Below are 18,623 nucleotides of genomic sequence, written 5' to 3'. Positions count from 1 at the left end.
GATGCGAGTTAAGTCTTCAGTTATATTTGACATTATTCAATAATGTAACTTCCAAATAAACTGCATGCATCGCAACATTTCAGAACATTTATTTACTATAGAACTACTTTGATGCTGTAATTGTTAGCCACAAACAACTGTGACGGCCTCCTAGGGCTAAATTGCTTGCTAAGTCCCAGCCAATCAGAATGCCCCCTGTTGCCACGAGGAGGCTGCTGGTGTGCAGCACCAGCGGAAACGACCGCTGCTGAAGGACTGTGACATTGATTGATTGATAGATCGATTTATTTATTAATTTTAATGTCTTTTTTCAGGTGTGGGCGCGCGCAGGCAACCACGTAAAGTAAGTAAATTGAAGAATTGATGTTAGGTGACCTCGCCGTTTATGCTGTGTTTGTTACATGGGCGTAACAAGTCAGGTCTAGGCCCCGGGGCAGATTTATTTTTTGGGGGGGTGGGGGCGGGCTTTACTGCCACCTTATAGAATAGAGAATGCGTTTCCTGAAGAAAAAGCAGTGTGAACATTTGTGTGTACTAATATGCACGTGAGAGAAGAACTCAGTGGATTGTTACACACGCAAAACTTTTCTGCGTACAGCTTTAGCCTTGAAGTGGAGCAGAATGGAAACTGTACCAACAATGGATAGAAGAAGAATGAACATGGAAAGCTTGAAATTAGCTGAATACAAAAGGCCAGAATAATTGGAGAAAAATTACATTTTTAATCAAATATTGTTGAAGTTTACTTTATTTGAAGTGCTGCAAGGCTCGATACTGAAATTGTTATATGCTGGCTTTTGAAAATGAATTTCAGATATCTAATTTAGGCCTTTTTGTAACTGTAATGTCTTCACTGAGAACCAAAGTCAGAGGTCAGGGGATTAGACGTGTTCACTTTAGCTTAACTACACTTTGGCTCCTCCATCAGTCGTTATGCCTTTGTTACATGGTAACTTTGTCCAAGTTGTTACTATTTGCACTGCTTGGGCAATGTTTCAGTTATTTTGTTGTTGCATCTACCCGTTTATGGTGCCAGTGGATGTGGTTGTATGGAACCTCAAATCTTGCAGTCCAATTGCAGTGGGAAATACATTTTAGTGAAGTAGGCCAACATCTGAGCACATCTGAGCTTTGAAGAAACATATATGCCAGGGAAATGTGGGATTTTTTTTAAGTAAGCAAAATTCTAAAAATTGTTAAATAGAAATCATCTATATTTTTTCGCATTTGTCAGCATTTGTTTTGTTTTGTTTCTATTGGTTTGTATGACTTAATGCATATTCTGTCCTAAAACCCAAATACCAAATCCTTTCCTCAATTGTGCTGCCAAAAAACAACCTGGGTAGAGACATATCCAGCAGTCCACCACAAGAGGGCAGCAGACAACATGCTTTTGCTTTTGGAGGCTTTTTTTTTTTTTCCTCCTGGGTTCAATGACCTGTTGTGGAAAGCAACACTTAAGATCAAAGTGAGCAAAACGAGGGTGGTTACAGATGTATACATTTGTAGTTAAGGAAGTCATTTAGTCGTTTTTGTCTTTTATTCATTGTGACGCACAGCCTCTGCTTTATGTTCTCTTCTGTAGGTGTGTTTAAGCCACTTCAAACAAAAGGGAAAAAAAGGACTCTCTAAGCTGCTTTTGTTGCCACACCTATAGTTTTTTCCACGTTTCATATCTGTGGTTGAAATCCCTCACTGTGTAATACATGTTTTAGCGCTTACACACTGGTTTTGATTCATCTGTTTAGGGTAAGCCCAGTAAATTAGTCTGGATTATGGATGGCACTCATTATAAGGGTGTGTTATCTACTTTATTTGTAAAGGCACACGTGTTAATTGTCTTTTAGCGAGACGGTGTCACAAATGAACTTTAACATTTCTCGGTTTCGGTGAGTATGCAAAGTTTGAAATTGTTTGCAGCTCCACACACGCGAGCCAAGACAAATAATTTCTTTCCTTCCTTCTTTTTTTTACTGTCACCTCATACCAGCTCAACTGTGGCACTGTACCCAGGTTTACTGTAATTTACAGAGCACTAAAGAGAAGACGATTGGTCAACTTGTTTGTGACAAAAATACACTTCCTCCAATCCATTTTATGCACATGAATGCCCATACACACACATACACACACATGCACACATCACAAAAAAACAATATGCTTTTGCATATAAGAAACGGTCCAGTTTCTGTTTAGAATTTGCACATTTCATCATGAACTTTTATATCCCTCGACTGATTTGTGAGTCAAACTGTGCAATATAATTTGGAGGAAACTCAAAATGAAACTCATTTCACGTTTTGTGTTTTTCCACAGTGAGGTTAGTGTTTTATGTAATAATTACTCCGACTAATTGCTTTGTAACTTCTCTGTAGCTCATGAAATTTCCAGGTTACATAAATTTCACGCTAACTGTCTGAGACGTGACCATGCAGCACACGTCTTCCTCTTCTTCCTCGCAGTCTCACGTCAGAGTGTTTTCTTTTTAAATCCAGAGAGGGGAAGTAGGTACTGCACAAACAACATACATGCCAGCCTTATTTTGACATATATGCATTTAAAAAATAGTAATTTTGCATTTAGCTTCAGTTTAGGGCAGATTTTTATCAGAGGCCGTTTGGCCTCTGATTCCTGAGCCAGTAGGTACTCAGCAAAGTTCCAGCAAATCATTTTTCTACAGGCATGATTTAAGAGTGACTTGTTTTCTGCTTTCCAGGAAGCCCAAATCATCACCCTTCCACCGCCATGCTTAATAGATGACATGATGTGTTTGTGCTCATATGCTTTGTTTGCTTTTTCATCAAACAGGGAGTTGTACATTATGTCCAAAGGACACTGATCAAGATTTCTAGATGAATCAACTTTGTAAACCTAAGACATGCTGCCATGTTCTTTTGTAGAGAGAAATGACTTTCTTCTAGAAACCCATCTGTTCAGTCTTTTTCTGATTGTGCTGTCATGAACTTTAAAATTTACCATGCTAGCTGAGGCCTGTAGAGTCTGAGATGTCACTTTGGGGTTTCTGGAGTTTCTCTGAGCATTGCACGGTCTAACCTTTGCTTGGACGTCCACTCCTGAGAAGATTTTGGCACCTGAATGGTTCAGACCAGCAGACTGTCAAAACCTTTGCTTTTACAAAGGCAGTCACACTTGCTGATTGTAATCAAGTTAATCAAGTGCATTTGATTTGCAGCACCTGGCTGCTCCTTTGACTCTTAATTCCTATCCTTTTTAATGATTCAGATATGAAATATAAAAAAATAAATATTGAATTTCACCCATCTTATATCTGATTAAATTGTAGTTCCACAGTCGTGTGAAGCAAACAGGATAGTAATGCAATAAAAGGACAACTTAAGTGTGTGATTAAGTGCAGACACGGACTAAACTTGAGAGTTCATATTGCAGACTTTGACACAGTTATCAATAAAACGATTATATTACTGTGAAGACTGTTTCCTGTAGCTATGCATGCTGTCATTTTTAAACCTATCAAACGATAGGTGCTCGTAGGGCTTGACACTGGTGTCACTCCGGACAGCAGACCAGGAAAATGCACAAGTCATGCAACTTGTAACTTCCCCTTTCTCTATAAATCTCCAACAGAAAGCCCAAAGGAAGATGTCACCAAAGCTTAATAATTTGCTAATGCCAGGAAATGCAAAGTGGTCTGGCACTGGAAAAACAGCATGCATCTGTCTGCACACACCACACTGTCAATTCACATCCTGTGCCTCGTGGTCATGTGACATTTAAAAATGCCACTGTAAATGACAGCACAGTGCACAGTGGGTCCCTGATGGGCCCCTGAAGGGGAGAGCGAAATTCCATACGCTTAGCATTAGTATCAGCCATATTTCCAAGCAGTGAAGGAGCACTGCATGACATATAACTTTGTTTGCCTTTCCTCTTTGTGCGCCTTTGATCATGTGCATATCAGATGTTAATGCTTGAATTTTGAGAAAGCTGCTAACCTGCAGATCTCCTTGCGATGCTTTACTGGTTTCTAAAGGCCCTGTTGTTGCACTGCGTTTGACCTGCTATTTTAAAGCATACAAAAACCACAGGTTCTTAATTCACTCAGACGTCTAATGAGTGGTCTGCAGATTAAAATAATTGATAAAATTCCGCACTGTAACATCAAATTGATTGTTTCTGTTTGAGTCAACAGCCTCTTTTGTTGTGATTTTAAATACCCCATGAATAAATTGCAGCATAGTCCTAGACTGATATCTTTCAAATCAGCTGATCTGAAGGGGATTTATTGACATTGAGATTTTTTTTATTTAATCTATTCTCTTGTATGGTATATTTTAAAGGACCAATCAGAGTTTAAGAATATAGAAACAATAAGTAAATATAGTAGAGAATATAACTAATCCAGTGTTTGCCTGATAGCAGACAGAACTGTCAACCCACTGCGCTCAGTTTAAAACTTCATTCGGCTCGGTGGAGTTGTCACTTGCAAAGGTCGAAGCTCAGTCCCGTGCACAAACGATGTGTTCATGCCCCTTAAAAATTTGTCTAAAAAGAACCTATATACAACCATTCATGCTCACAGTTACACCCACGGCTAATTTAGAATAACAAAATTAAAGAAACATGCATTTCTTTGGACTGTGGGAGGAAGCCAGAGTACCTCGAGAGAACTGAGAGAGACATGGGGAGAGCTTGCAAACTCCACACAGAAATGCCTCAGCTGGCCAGTGGATTCAACCCCAGGACCTTCTTGTTAATCACCAAACCACTGAGCTGCACGTTGGACACTCAACTATCTTCTTACTGTAGCGATCATAGTGTATAGCTGTCTCTTCCCTAAGCCCTCCTAAACGTGTTAGTCAATGAATTTGTTTATATAAAACACTCTTTTGGAACAAATGTTAGGGGTTTTTGTAAGTGAACTAAAGTCCATGTAACACAGACCCACAGCACCCAAAAGATGAAAGGCTGATGTCATAGTGCCAGAGACCGTTGCGTGGATGGCAGCATGAGGAGGACCAAGACAACAATAGGCAGGTGGTTTTAATGATGTAGTTTATCAGTGTGGATTAAACAGGAAGGGATTTTGGAGATCCAAATTTGACAGTTTTGTTTTGTTACCTGCGTTGATTTTAAGATTGAAGAATTTTTCAGTGCTTAACTCATGTTATATCAACTGCAAGACTCGATACATTAAGGCGCTTTAAGATTTATTGGCCGTTTGTACAAGCAGCTCTTGGGCAATTTCTAATTTCTTGTCTCATCAGTCAGTTGGTGGTGATACATGACATTTAGAATGAGGCCTTTGGAAGATCCTCCTCCAGCTGTCCCTGGTTAAGAAACACAAGAGTCACTGGATCTGCGTCTTTGGGCTCTTTGTTTGAAGTATGATGGCAGTGTGTTGTCAGAGCCATTGTAAATCAGCTGTGCCTGTGCTAATATACTACAGCTGTCAAACAACTACACAGAGACGCATGCAGAAAAGTGTTCCTCTGATGTTTGTAGAAGGATCACAACTCTAATCCGGGAGCAAACATTTGTCATTATGTTCTGCGGCAGCACAACCCTTCACCAACATACAAAAACTCAATACTTGTCAATATACACACACGCACACACACAATTGGATTTAGTGCTTTTACACTCTCATTGTTTCTTTTTGTGTTATCTCTCTTATGAGACTGACATTCGGTTTGCAGTATTGTATTTCTTTGAGATTTGAGAGTTGAAATTACTGTTTCTTGGAAAAGGCCACACCTTGGCGCTGTGAATTGAGGAGCTCTTTGGGGCAAATGCTTCACTGAAACATTAGATTTTTCTCCACAGCACTGTTTCTTTGTATTTTGCGATGAAAGTATTGTTTCATTGCGGGCAGTCTGAGGGCAAACATGATTCATGGCTCTCTAATGCTGGAACAAACACAAAGCGGGGGGGGGGAAAACACATGTGACTGACAGGCTGTTTAGCACCCATACTCATACTCTGTTCCTCTCGTTGACAGCAGATTGAACTGACAGACCCCACCTCCTCAAGCGCATGCGCACACATACACACACGCACGCATGCACGCATACACAGTGGAACCACAGGCCAAACGGAGCTCCATGACAAGTCCTGGCAATTCAACCATAGTTAACTTAATGAGGGTAGTAGAGACCTTGACACATACACATGCAAGGGGCATGCTATCAAACATGATTATCGTGGTGTTGAGTGAGACAACCAAAACATCATATGAGAAGACTTGATCGGGTTACCTCGCTCTGCAGTCTGAAGCGTGCAGCTGCATAGCAGAGCAGCGTATCATAATCCACTGAATTATTTTTGTTTGCTGCAGGCTTAAAAAGATAACCTGCTGAGCCAGGTACATCGTGAAATAAGCTCATGGCGTTTTGATTCTGTACCTCGGCCACGGAGGTTTTGATCATGTTAATACGACAGCAACAAATGTACATACGTACAGTGTGAGCAGTAATATGGGTTTCAGTTTATACTTCATTTGGCATTAACACTTTTTTATTTGAGTTTACTTGTAATTGTGTGCACAGCAGTGATGCAAACAACACCGGTCTGTTCAGTCGAGCAAGAGAAAAACAGATCAAAGTGAAATGAGAATCACATCCACAGAAAGTTCATCTTTGGCCTGCAACAGGACTAGAAATAGATTTATATAGATTATTCTGCAAAATCTGATCTGAGGGGGAATAAAACATTGGGGTCAGATAATTAGAGAAAACCACAAAGTGAAATGGTTGAGTTTTTTAAAAAACAACAAACAAGGTTCCCCCATATTAACGCAGTTCCCCCGCCGCCCCTCCTTCTGCAGGACCGTGGTGACTTTCAGTGTTTAGTGCCGCTTCTGCTGCTGACACAAGGCTTTTGTTTCAGCTTGGCTCCAAAACAAGAGGAACCCAGAGGACCATACGAGCACAACAGGAGCACAACAAGTGAACCAAACTCGGTCACCCTACTGACTCCTGTAACCCAGTTAGCAGAGGAAACTCTTCACAAAAGTAGAAAAGCCAGTTCCTAGTGCATGTCTGCAATGTGTCTGCTTTCCCCGTGTGAATGCTTTTTTTTTTTTTTTTTTTTGCTGACAGTGGAGGGCTGACTAATTACAGTCCAACTACTGCAGCCACACTTTGATAGGCACCACGCTGCTGCAGCACACAAACATCCTTTTTTTTCTTTTTTCTTTTTCTGTTCTGCAGCCCGCATCGCTGCAGTTTCTGGGGACAAAAACAAACTGTTTTCTGGTGAGAAACTGTCAATATGGTATGCATAAAAAAAGAACTGTCTGATACTGAAACATGAAGCCTCTTTTCCACTTGCACTCTTTTTTTTATGCCACACCTGCTTTAAGTGCCACAATGTGAAAGAAATGCTTGTGAGAAATACTTTTGCAAACACCTTTTAATTTTTAGCTTTTGTGTTGTTGTTTTCTTAAAACAAGACTCAAGCAATGTGGCATCTGGTTTTGCCCTCTTTCTGCTCCTTGTGTGGATTTGTTGCTGCACATTTGAGTCCTTTGGATTCTTGGCTGGCCTCAACTGACTCTCTCTGTCTCTCGGTTTCCCCTTCTCCCCTGCTCTCTATTTTTCTTTTTTCCTCTCTTCTGGAGTCCTGAGACACAGTGACCCACTTCCAGTTCCTTCCTCTCTCCAAAGCAGAGTGTGTGTAAATGTTAAAGTTAACGGTTTTTGTTTTTGCAGCTTTTTTGCTGCACAAGCCCCCCCCCCACTCCCTTCTTTCCTGTCTTTTTTTTTCTCCCATACAACAAACCCAACTCCACTGACACTCTCTCTCTCTTTCTGTGACTCAGAGAAACTCAGTCAGTTTCTATGAACTTTGCCAGGGGTGATTACCAGGGGATCCCTGGCGGTCCACTGTAAGAATGGCGATTTTAAAAAGTTTTCTTTTTCCAGTAGCAAGGTTGTCCAAAGATGTGCACATATGCTTGGAGCAGCAATGGAAAAATTTGCAAGTGCTCACACAAGTCTGTTGTCTGACATGCCATGCAACCTGTCAAACCTATAGCTGAATTCTGCTTTTCTGTCTCTCTCTCTCTCTCTCACACACGCATGCCCCCCCCCCTTACTGTTTCTTTTACCCCTCTTGATTCCAGTGTCTCCTCCCTCTTGTTTTTCTCCCTCTACCTTCCCCCCATGGCTGAGTCTGGCAGGGCCACGGGTTCAAAGATGTGCAAGCACCAGAATGTAGGTCAGCCGTCGGTGCTGAGTTACCGATTAGAAACAGCTGTGTGTTTGTGGGCCATTTTCTCCACTGAGGCCATTGCAGAGAAACGGTGCAGAGAAAAGCTTTGCTGTTTTTGAACACCCTCTGCTCTGAAACTCCTACACTTCGTTCTACTTTCACCCCCCTAGACAGAGAGAGAAAAAAAGATGAATCAGCCACTTTGGCTTTGGTCATCTCCTCTACAATGACATGTAAACAAATCTAGCCGGTTAGTGCTGTCCTATCAGTCTCTATGCATGCAAAAACAATAAAAATCTGTTAGCATGTTTAATTTGCTGCTCTTTTGTTCATAAAGCACCCATGGTGGTTCCTTGCCCCCCCCCCCCCCTTTTTTTTCCTCTTTCCTCTGAGCCCTTAAAAATAGTCTGGCATGTCTGTGGTTCTGTCTATTGTGTTCGAATGAAACCATTGCTCAACTGCAGAATGTTTCCCTCCTTGTGCTGTAACTAATGTGTAGCATGAATTAACTGGGAATTGGGGGGGGATCTGAAAATGACACCAGTACTGGCATGTCTAGATCAGCCCTGGATGCCCCTCCAGAACAGCCCTTATTGCCAGTGCCAGTCTATATATACAATAATTATCTTTCTCCTGCCACAAAGCCATGTGTAAAACCCCTAAATACACTAGTGTTGTTGTGTGGGAGGAGCGCAGGGAAAAACTACAGCATGTGATCACTCCTTGCACATCCAAACTATCAAACAGCCCTCCTTCTAGTGCCGTCTGAGCACCGGATACGAGCCAAACCCTGTACCTTGCAGCTGCGTGCCCAACATGTCAGATGGGGAAAAAAACAAATGCATGCAGACACCCAAACATAGATTTACATGTAGCACACTCAAAGCAAATGTGCGTGCAAGCAAACAAAGAGCATATACAAAGGCTCAGATGCAATCAGTCACAGAAGCTCAAATTGTACGGTATGTATGACCTCGAGTGATGTAGTCATCATAGCGGCGTGCTGTCTCTGACAATTGTCCCTGCCACGCCCTTTTGAACACTTGTGAGCTAGCTAATGAAAAGCTTAAGATGGGCATGTCAGTAACAACAGTACAGACGCACACTGACACACACACACAACTTATCACTGGTACGGCACGTGTGCATTTTTTAAAGATTGGCAGAGCCCAGCTGAGAAACTGATCCTCCAACCAAAATATATGGTGTCCCTCATTTGTGCACTATGTGATATTTGTTCTGGGTCACGCCATCATTTAGCAGGAGTAGTAAAAAGTAAATTAAAGTGCAGAAGTGGTTAAAGATGTTTCTGCTGAATATTAGATTGGAAACTCTCGGGTAAGTGCGCGAGATATGGAGCCCTGACGCTGTCGTCACATGCTCTGGGATGGTCCTAATTTCCGCATTGGGAAGTTGTTCTGCAGACTTCTGTGTGTTCATCTGACCTTGAATTGGATTGTGGAAACAACATGAAGATGGGTCGCTTTTTAAAGAACACATCGGCAGGTGTTTCCAGTAAAATATTACTTTGCAAATCAGGTGCCTAAAAGTCTGAAATTTCCATAGTTTCTGAATAGTTGTCCTGGCTTGCAAGGGTGTTTTCCCAGTTGGGAAATTTATTTTTACCTTTTCCAGCTCTGCATGAATGTGCAATTAGAATAAAATTCGAAAACATAAATAGGTGCTTCCCATTAAACTACAAATTTGTGTGTGGTTTTACTTCTGGCCTGTGTTCAGCTAAAATAAATGAGATGTACACTGAAAAAAAGGGATTGGCCAACTCTTGGATTTACGTAAACATCTTGCGTGTATTTAACATACGTGCCTCATGCTTTAAAGTTAAGTGTAACTATATAGTGTAGAAACTACATGATATGCAGAGAGGCTAGATTAAATTGTTCATATCATGTTCGAGTGAAGTAAGTCAATAACTTTCAGTCTCGTACGCTTTGGATCATGGTTTCAGGAAGGCATCCATCTCAGTCAAATCGAGCAAATTGGGTGGTTGTTACATTAAAAAAGTCTAACTTGTAATTTAAACACAATAATATCATGTTTCTATGAACGTAATTAAATCATGAAGGATCTGTATGAAATTCAACAACTTAATTTGTTCTTGTTGAGATGACCTGATACAATCTAGTAAGAGTGGTTAGTTGCTGATCTCATGAAATTCACAAGATCGCACGAGATGTCAAACTGCAGGAAAATCACTGGAGTTATAAGAGGCAGACAATTATACACACACCACGTGTATGCTATTGCTATTTATTGTGGTTTAACCTGTCAAGGACAAAACGCATACAAAAAATTCTGCATCAAGCCTTGAAATCATAGCTTTCCTGCTTTTGTTAAGTCTGGATTGGTGGCATGGTGGTTAGTGCTGTTGCTTCACAGTAAAAAGATCCTGGGTTCAAATCCACAATCTGGCTAGTTTGCACTGGTTTCTCTCTGGGTATTCTGGTTTCTTCCCACAGTTAAAAGTCATGCAGTTTATTAGAGTTAGGTTAATTGGTGATTCTAAATTACCTGTCAATGTAAGTGCAAATGGTTGTTTGTGATAGACTTGTGAGTTGTCCAGGGTGTACCCTGCCTTGTAACCTATCACTTCAGGGTTATTTCCCTGCAACCAGGATAAAGGGGAGGATGGTAGTTGTTGTACATCCATTCAATTTTTATGGTAACCAGGATCTAGACTTTGTTGAACATTATATAATATGAAGAGAACATGTAGTATTTAAGTGACCAAGTAGTATTGGGGTAAAAGTTATTGAATAGTGTTGAAATAAAATGACAAAATTGTGAAGGATTAAAATATTCCAAGAGCTCAACTTACTTCATCTAAACATGTTTCAATCGCGTTTTATGAACACAAAATGCACAGGTTTATTGAATATGAAAAAGTTGTGTTGATTGAACTCAATTGTTTAAGTTTCTGCCAAAGCAAAACATTTGTGTGCAACCGATGTCCACTATTGAATCAAGTAAATCCAACATGGCCTTTTTTTCAGTGTACTGTCTGTTTGACAGTTACCAGACACAGTTGTTGGTGGGTTTATTAATATTTTTTTTTTCATTTCTGACAAAGCAAGTTTTTCCTGATTGATGGTTTCATAGGTTAGCTGCTACACATGCAGGAAAAAATTAACCGTAATAGTTAAGAATGTCTAAGTACTCGAGTATTTCACTCTCAGGCTGATTGATGTTGATGTTTTCTACAATCAAAAACTACAAATCTTCAAAGCTGCCTTTCAAGCCGACAGGGGCTGGGTGTCTCACTTCCAGTGAATACACAGAAGTGCACAGTCACAAGTCACAACAAGTCCAGAGGTTAGACGCAATGGCACAGCAGGGATCTGCAAATCCAGACATCCTGACAGGGAACCTCGGCAGGATATCAAACTCGCTTCTGAACTGTGAGACAGGAGCCTCGGTTTTTCTTTTTGTTTCAGAAACAGAGCGCTTTCATTTGCTGATATTCAGCCATTATGAGGAGAAAATCACATCCACTGGTGGGTGGTCTGTCACCATATGTCTGTGCTGCCCACCCACAGGAGAAGATTGGCCTGGTTTGCATATTTATAGGAAGGATGTTTGCTGTTGGAGCTGTTTGAGTGTATGAATTAGCTTAAGTTCGCCAGTTGCCATGGTCACCGATATGGTTGTTTTATTTGAGCCTGCCCCCCTCCAGGCTTCCTTGACTTTCTGTAGCTGTATGGGTCATGCTGTTGTCTGTGTTTCCGCCTGGTGGGACTTTTTCCCCCCTCACTACTAAACCACTCCAGCATGAACATAAATATTTAATAAAAGTGAATCAAGCAGAAAATCTATCATGATTTACACATCCTACATGGCATATTATGGATGCAGCAGTGCCACGCACTCAGGTTTTAACACTGCATGAGATCGTGGAGGATGCATGGAGGACATATGCCACAGCAACATGGTGCTGTCAGGACAGCACAGTGCCCAGGAGGGGAAGGAGGATGTGACAGTCGCTCTACCACATGCCAGGTAGGCAGAGGAACCCAGGAACCGGGAGGGAGTCCAAGTGAGAAGAGCCAGACACAGAAAATGGTCCAGAGTCCACCGCTAGTTCCACAAGAAAAGAGGTCGGACCACAAGATTTGGAACGGCAAAGGATAGCTGAACAGTTTGTCACCTTTCAGCCTCTCGTTGTGTTGACAGAAGTCAGCTCCGTGGGAGGAGCTGCACAGATGGAGAAAGCTGGGCATACTGTATGGAGGGACATGGGACTGGAGAGGAGGGGAAAAATGTTTGGTTTTTTGTGGCCTCGGTGTGCACGAATAAACCCGACAAAGTCACTAACAGAGGACCTAAAGAGCAGTGGCCTCCAAAATAATAAAACCCCCTATTTAAAAAAACAAAAACAAAAAAAACAAGGCTCACATCACATCAGAAGTTCCAAAGCTGTTTCATCATCTGTTAAGAACATGTTTTTAAACTATATAGGCCCTGAATTCATCCAGTCTGTGAGCATGTGTACATCATATCATATCAGTGTCATCCTGAGATTAGCACGGACGTTATTCAAAGAGACGTGACACCCAGCACATTGACTGTGTGCTCGGACTGTGACGCTGCCAAGGCGAATACTGACCTTACAAAACAGAAAAAAAAAAAGATGGCCTTCTTAAGTCATCAGAAATGTTGCAAGACAAAAAGATTAAAAGTGATGATTGTGGAAGGGAAATGTCTTTAAAAAAACCCAATTAGATAACAAAAAGAATGGATGGACGGTAGATACCATCTACAGAAGAGAGGCGTGGCTGATTAATAGTATAGAGCATGTAGATTGTACCTACACACAGATTATGACCTGGGAGGACGTCAAACAACTTCATGGTGATAGGATCTGAGTCACGTGACATTGTCTCGACCTGGAGACAGGGCCGAGAGACAAAAGGCAAAACCAACACACCACTTTGAACAGAAATAAAGGGAGCGACGAGGAGTGGCATTTTGTGTCTGGGACTGCCCAACACATCTGACAGAGTCTGACTGAAAGAAAGACATCTGATGGCTGGAAGCCTGCCAACGTCAAAGGCTTCGAGTCGGGCCCGAGATGAGACTTGAGCTCAGAGGTTTTGTTGTGCGACGAACTACAAGCTTCACCATGACAGCGTCCTGCCTTTTAAAAGCACAACGATGTGACGCAACAGTTCTCAGCACACCTTCTTTGTTGTCCTTTACAGTAACATGTTAAAATAGAAATCTCGTTTTCACCTGTTTTTTTAGCACTTTTTAACAGTTCTAATCAAACACTGATAAATACAGTAAATAAGTAAATAATATTACATGATGCAATCTGATGTGTGGCTTGCAGCACAGTAGTTGGACAGACTTATTACCTGTTGTGGACACACCCCACCTCGCCCTCAGGAACATTTCCAGACAGTTAATTCATTGGTATTTCTTTACTGCATCAACACCTATGACACACAGGACTCTTTGGAAAACACATCAGGATAGACGAAGGAACGTGCAATTTCAATGACTAAGACTGTTTGTGTCAGCGTCTACTACACAAAACATGTGGTGCGCTGTATCACGCTAATACCGAGTGGTTAATTTTCAATAGCATGTGTGAAGTCACATGAGGCGTTGGTACTTTTTCACTCATGTGAATATGAGGTGTTGCTCGAGACCAATCAGAGCTTGCTCATAGTGAAAAAAGAAATTTACCTACATGCATGAGCATGAACACTGAATTTTTAGATCTCAGCTTTAACTCTGTGCGCTCTTGGATTCGTCTTTACGGCTTGATTTTTACTTCGTGGTGCAAAAATGGCAGAACGCAGACCATGCTGAGGAACTTTGGCCCAGAGGATGGGAGGAGGGATGAGACGGAAGGAAGGTAGCCCATAAACAATCAGTGTCAACAAGATAAACAACTCCCTAAGTCTGCAAATCCCTCTCCCCTTGTCGCTCATTAGCGTTCCTGATTTACAATCACACTGAAGCCCCACGAGTACACTGCAGCCTGGCTGCAGGGCTGGTAAAGCCCAGATAGAGGTGTTTTATTACCAACCCACCACCTTATTTGAGCTAAAACTTTTTGGGCATTAAATTAGACGAATATATATTTACTGAAATAACACCGTCCTGGAACATGGTTATAGTTAAAGATCAAATGATAACCAAGTAAATGAAATTGAAATGTCTTGTCATTTCTTGCCACGTCTTTGCTGTTTGCTGCCTCGGCTGCTTCAGATTATTAATTACTGAAAACATCTTTATGACTCATGGGAACAACTGTAAGTGTTGTGAGACTAGCGTAGAAGTCTCATGTAAAAGAAAAAAAGAAGTAACCCCAAATTCAGTCACTTAATGGAGGCGTTTTAGGCTGTTTCCTGTGAACATCTCTGTGATTAGGGGATTATCACTTTGAAGCTGGTTGCCTAAAAAAGTGTTTTCGATATTTTCTTTGTCAGTGGTGACTAAAAATGGAAAACGTTGATTAAAATTGAAACCTTGCATTTTCATTTCACTGAATCTTCACCTTCTTTGATTTCTTGTCATCACAGTTAAGCCTTTGGTTTTGGTTTTCAATAACTGTATGTGGAAGGTTTCTGCAGATTTGGGTCTTGGTGTAGCATGATTATCTTACACGAAGTACACGAAATGCCTGTGTTTGTTTCTTTGTCCATGAACTCCTCCTAGATCATCGGGAGTTGAGCAACCAAACTAGGCACACAGATATATCCTTAGGCTTCTGAGGGTTCTTATCTATATCAGACATTATGTTGTGACAATGTTACCTAGAAAAAAACCTAGCAACCGGCAAAAATACCTGTTTTTAGCATTTATGCACCTGTGACACCTTATAAAAGCATTATGTCAGTTTTCAGTTCATGACAATAGCGTCTCATTTATATCCACTAAAGTTTAATTGTGCAGGCCTAGCAACTACCTAACAACAGGCTAAATGGGCGATTTTTAGCACCCCTGTTTTCCCCAGTTTTCATTTGTTTATTTGTTTGTCTTATTCACACTAAGAAAAGTAAGTATATCAGTTTCACAACAGCACAACCAAGCCAAGCAGTTCTGTACTAGTAAAAATAATATTCCAAACAAGGAGAAGAGAAACAACTTCAAAGCCCAAAATGAAGAAGCACGTAGTTTCATTTTACTCAAAGATATTTATGTATTAAATAAACACAATTTTTTTAAAAAAAACAACAACATTAAAATCACAAACAAATGCAAAAAATACTGGCATATACAGTTTCTGATCATATTCTTACATTAACATACAGTAAATAAAACCCCCTAACATTAGTTTAATGCAACCACTATTAAAAAAGCCAAAAATAAAGTCTCTTCCTCAGTTGACTTTATGACCTAAATTTCACAAATAGTCATAATGCTCTTATTCACAGTTCAGTGCTATTAATTTGCAGCACAAATGCCATTGGTCTGAGGCCAGATGGGGCTATAGCGTTGAGGCATTTGACTATGATGGAATGATGGATGAGGGGGTGTGGAAAGAAAGAGCAAGTGGAGAGAATTGTCATTTGTACGACAGGCCTGAAGCAATGAGCAATGCAAGGCCTGGGCTGCTGTGATCATAGAGCATGCAGATGATAAGTCTATAAATAGGCGTATGCAGCAGGAGGGACAAAGGCTATTTCCACTCATATGATGCAAAGGGATTGTTGGACTTCTGCACTGTAATGAACGCTTGAGAGGTTGACCAGTCATCACTTTGAAATTTAAGTTCAGGTATATAAAATGTGTGAGCCTGGTGTCTGATTTGGCCACGCTGTATTTCTTTTTAATGTCTAGTTTATGTCTGTAAAAATACTCTGGAGATGCCTACATGACAAAGTCTTTCCGGTTTTATTTTAAACTAAAATAATTTAAAATTCTAAGCACACATTTTTTATTCTGCACAAAAAATTTGCTGTCTTTCCCTTTGCATCTACTCAGTAGGACTTACCAACCATGCAAACTTCTTTGTGAAACATGTTTTGGCTGAATTTTCCACTGCAACCGAATGGGTTGTCAAACTATGCCACTGAATAATTACAGCAGCCCAAAAGCCACATCTTTCTACTTAAGTGCACTCGACTAAGAGAGGAAACAGAAGTGATAACACGCACAAGATGATGAATGCATGCTTGCATAAAGGATCTTTGCAGGATCAAGGTCAGTTTACTTGTAGGCATTTGTTTTATAGTGCTGACCTCCCCTTGAGGTCAAACAAATGCTCATACAACAAAACCCAGAGGAGGCAAACACACCCACTGTGTCTCCGTAAGCTTGTGGCCTTCTGCGATCAGAAACCAGCTACAAGATTATGCAGGTTTCAGTGGCACAGTGCATCAAATGCACATGTGGGTCTATGATAAGAAGTGTTCAAGTTGCCTAACGTCTCTGTAATTACCCAAGAAATAGTCATGAGATGTAGTCCAAATGCAGCATCAGGCCCGGCCGGAGAAAATGCAGCAACTGAGCTGTTGTGAAACACTTGCATTCTATGTGTGATGGGTTATATTCTCACTATGACTGTACCCAAACGCCGCGAGGCTAATTTCGTCTCTGTTTACTGTGCTCTTCGAGCACGGATATTCTCAGGCCTCCTTGGTATTGTCTAAATTCAAAGGAAACACAGACAGAAAAAAGCAAATTCTTCCTTTTTTCTGATCTGTATGTAAATAATTGCACGGGAGGAGAAATCTGCTTGCTGACAAGCAGGCATGCCTCATAAATGTGTATTAAAAGGAAAAACAAAGCATGGAAAGCATTCATGCAATCCTGCCTGTTACATTTCTCAATGCATTTATTTATTTTAGGGGCCAAAAACTTGCATTATTACGCAAAAACAAGAGTTCAAGCTGACACTCAATATTAAGTCATGCAAAACACAGGAAATAAAAGCTTTGGATGTCCATAAATTCATATACAGCTTGATTCGCACCTGACTGTGGTTTCTGCATGGCTTGAGCTGACTGAACCAAATTCTGAAACCATTTTTTTTTTTCAAAATGTCAAACGATCTAAACTCACCCGCATCCTGAACAACTTGTACAGTTTTAAGTGGACTGAAAATTCTCCAGCTGATAGCAGTGACATTACAGTTAATATAACATAATGCTTATAAAGATGATATTCAAAATTTAGCCTGTTTGCTGTGTGCTTTTATAAAGATGGTAATGTATTTCCATTTGAGTTGGTTTGGCTGCTTGTGGCAACTGTACACAGCTTCACACATTTTAGCTGTTTTCTTTTTTTTCTTTGCACATTGCACTTGTAAACTTGCTGACTGTCACAGACTTAATGTGTACTGTATTAAACCTTGCAATTCATGATATACTGCCTGCAGTTTAAGCCCCACAAGGACCCTGTGAAACACATAGTACCAATAAAGTACAACAAGAACAATGTTTGTGGTTCTCAAGTGCCTTTTCCTCATCATCCACACCGAAAGTCACTTCCCCCTCAATGGTATTTCTTCAGAAAGCACTCCCAACATTCTAGTATCTGACTGCTAGAAACATAAACTGCCAGCCATGCGAAGCATCTGCAGGCATCCCCCCTATTACTCCAGCAATTGCAACACGCAAGGTTCAGCTGCAAGCCTACACAGCTGAAAATTAATATACACTGGGCTTTGCTTCTGATATGATTTTGCAGATGAAATTAAATTAAAGGTGCTGCAGACAGAAATAGCTGCTATCAGAGGTAAGACTTGAAAAACTGGAGTCACATGATTTGGACTATGCTGAGTGATGAGTCATGACCTTAAACCTTTAGGGAAAAAAAAGGGGAAAATGTATTTTAACAGCGCTATATTAGCTGATTTTTATTTTATTTTATTTTGAGGACTCAGGGTTGATTAGGACTTGGACTGGACAAAACCAGAGACTTTTTTTTTTAAACCTCAAGGTGGATGTTTTGGGGGGGGGTTTAAACTGCTTTCTAAAAACGAGTTGAGAGAATTTCAAAGGAACTATCTTTATTTTCCTCAAAATACCAGACAAGAAAAGTAGTTCATCTTATATCTTTTGCACCACTAAGCCTGCATACTTTCTGCAGACTCATAAAAGACTTTCACAATGACTTGGCCAGGAAATGAACACAAATACTGAAAAAATTTCTCATGTCACACACGCATACGTGAAATTGCTGACGTATATTTAAAGGAAGACAAAAAAAAAAATAGACCTGTTGACTGACAGACCGATGGGGGCAGTTTACGCTAAGGTCCAAGCCCAAACGCATACTTTTTGAGAAGTTATTAAATTTGGCAACCAAAACAACATCCCAAGTTCAACGGTAGCACACGCCCAAGATTTCCTTTCAGCCAATCAGAGGGCTCTTTTTCCGCGTCAACCCAATCAAGGACGGAGAAGGCGGACGGCTCAGGCTTGTTGCTAGGGCATGTCCCTGCTCGCTTTAACTCC

The sequence above is a fragment of the Oreochromis aureus genome, linkage group 6 (assembly GCF_013358895.1).
Source record: "Oreochromis aureus strain Israel breed Guangdong linkage group 6, ZZ_aureus, whole genome shotgun sequence".
In the NCBI taxonomy this organism is placed as follows: Eukaryota; Metazoa; Chordata; class Actinopteri; order Cichliformes; family Cichlidae; genus Oreochromis; species Oreochromis aureus.
The sequence above is the reverse complement of the archived record's forward strand: the minus strand, read 5'-3'. Positions refer to the sequence as shown.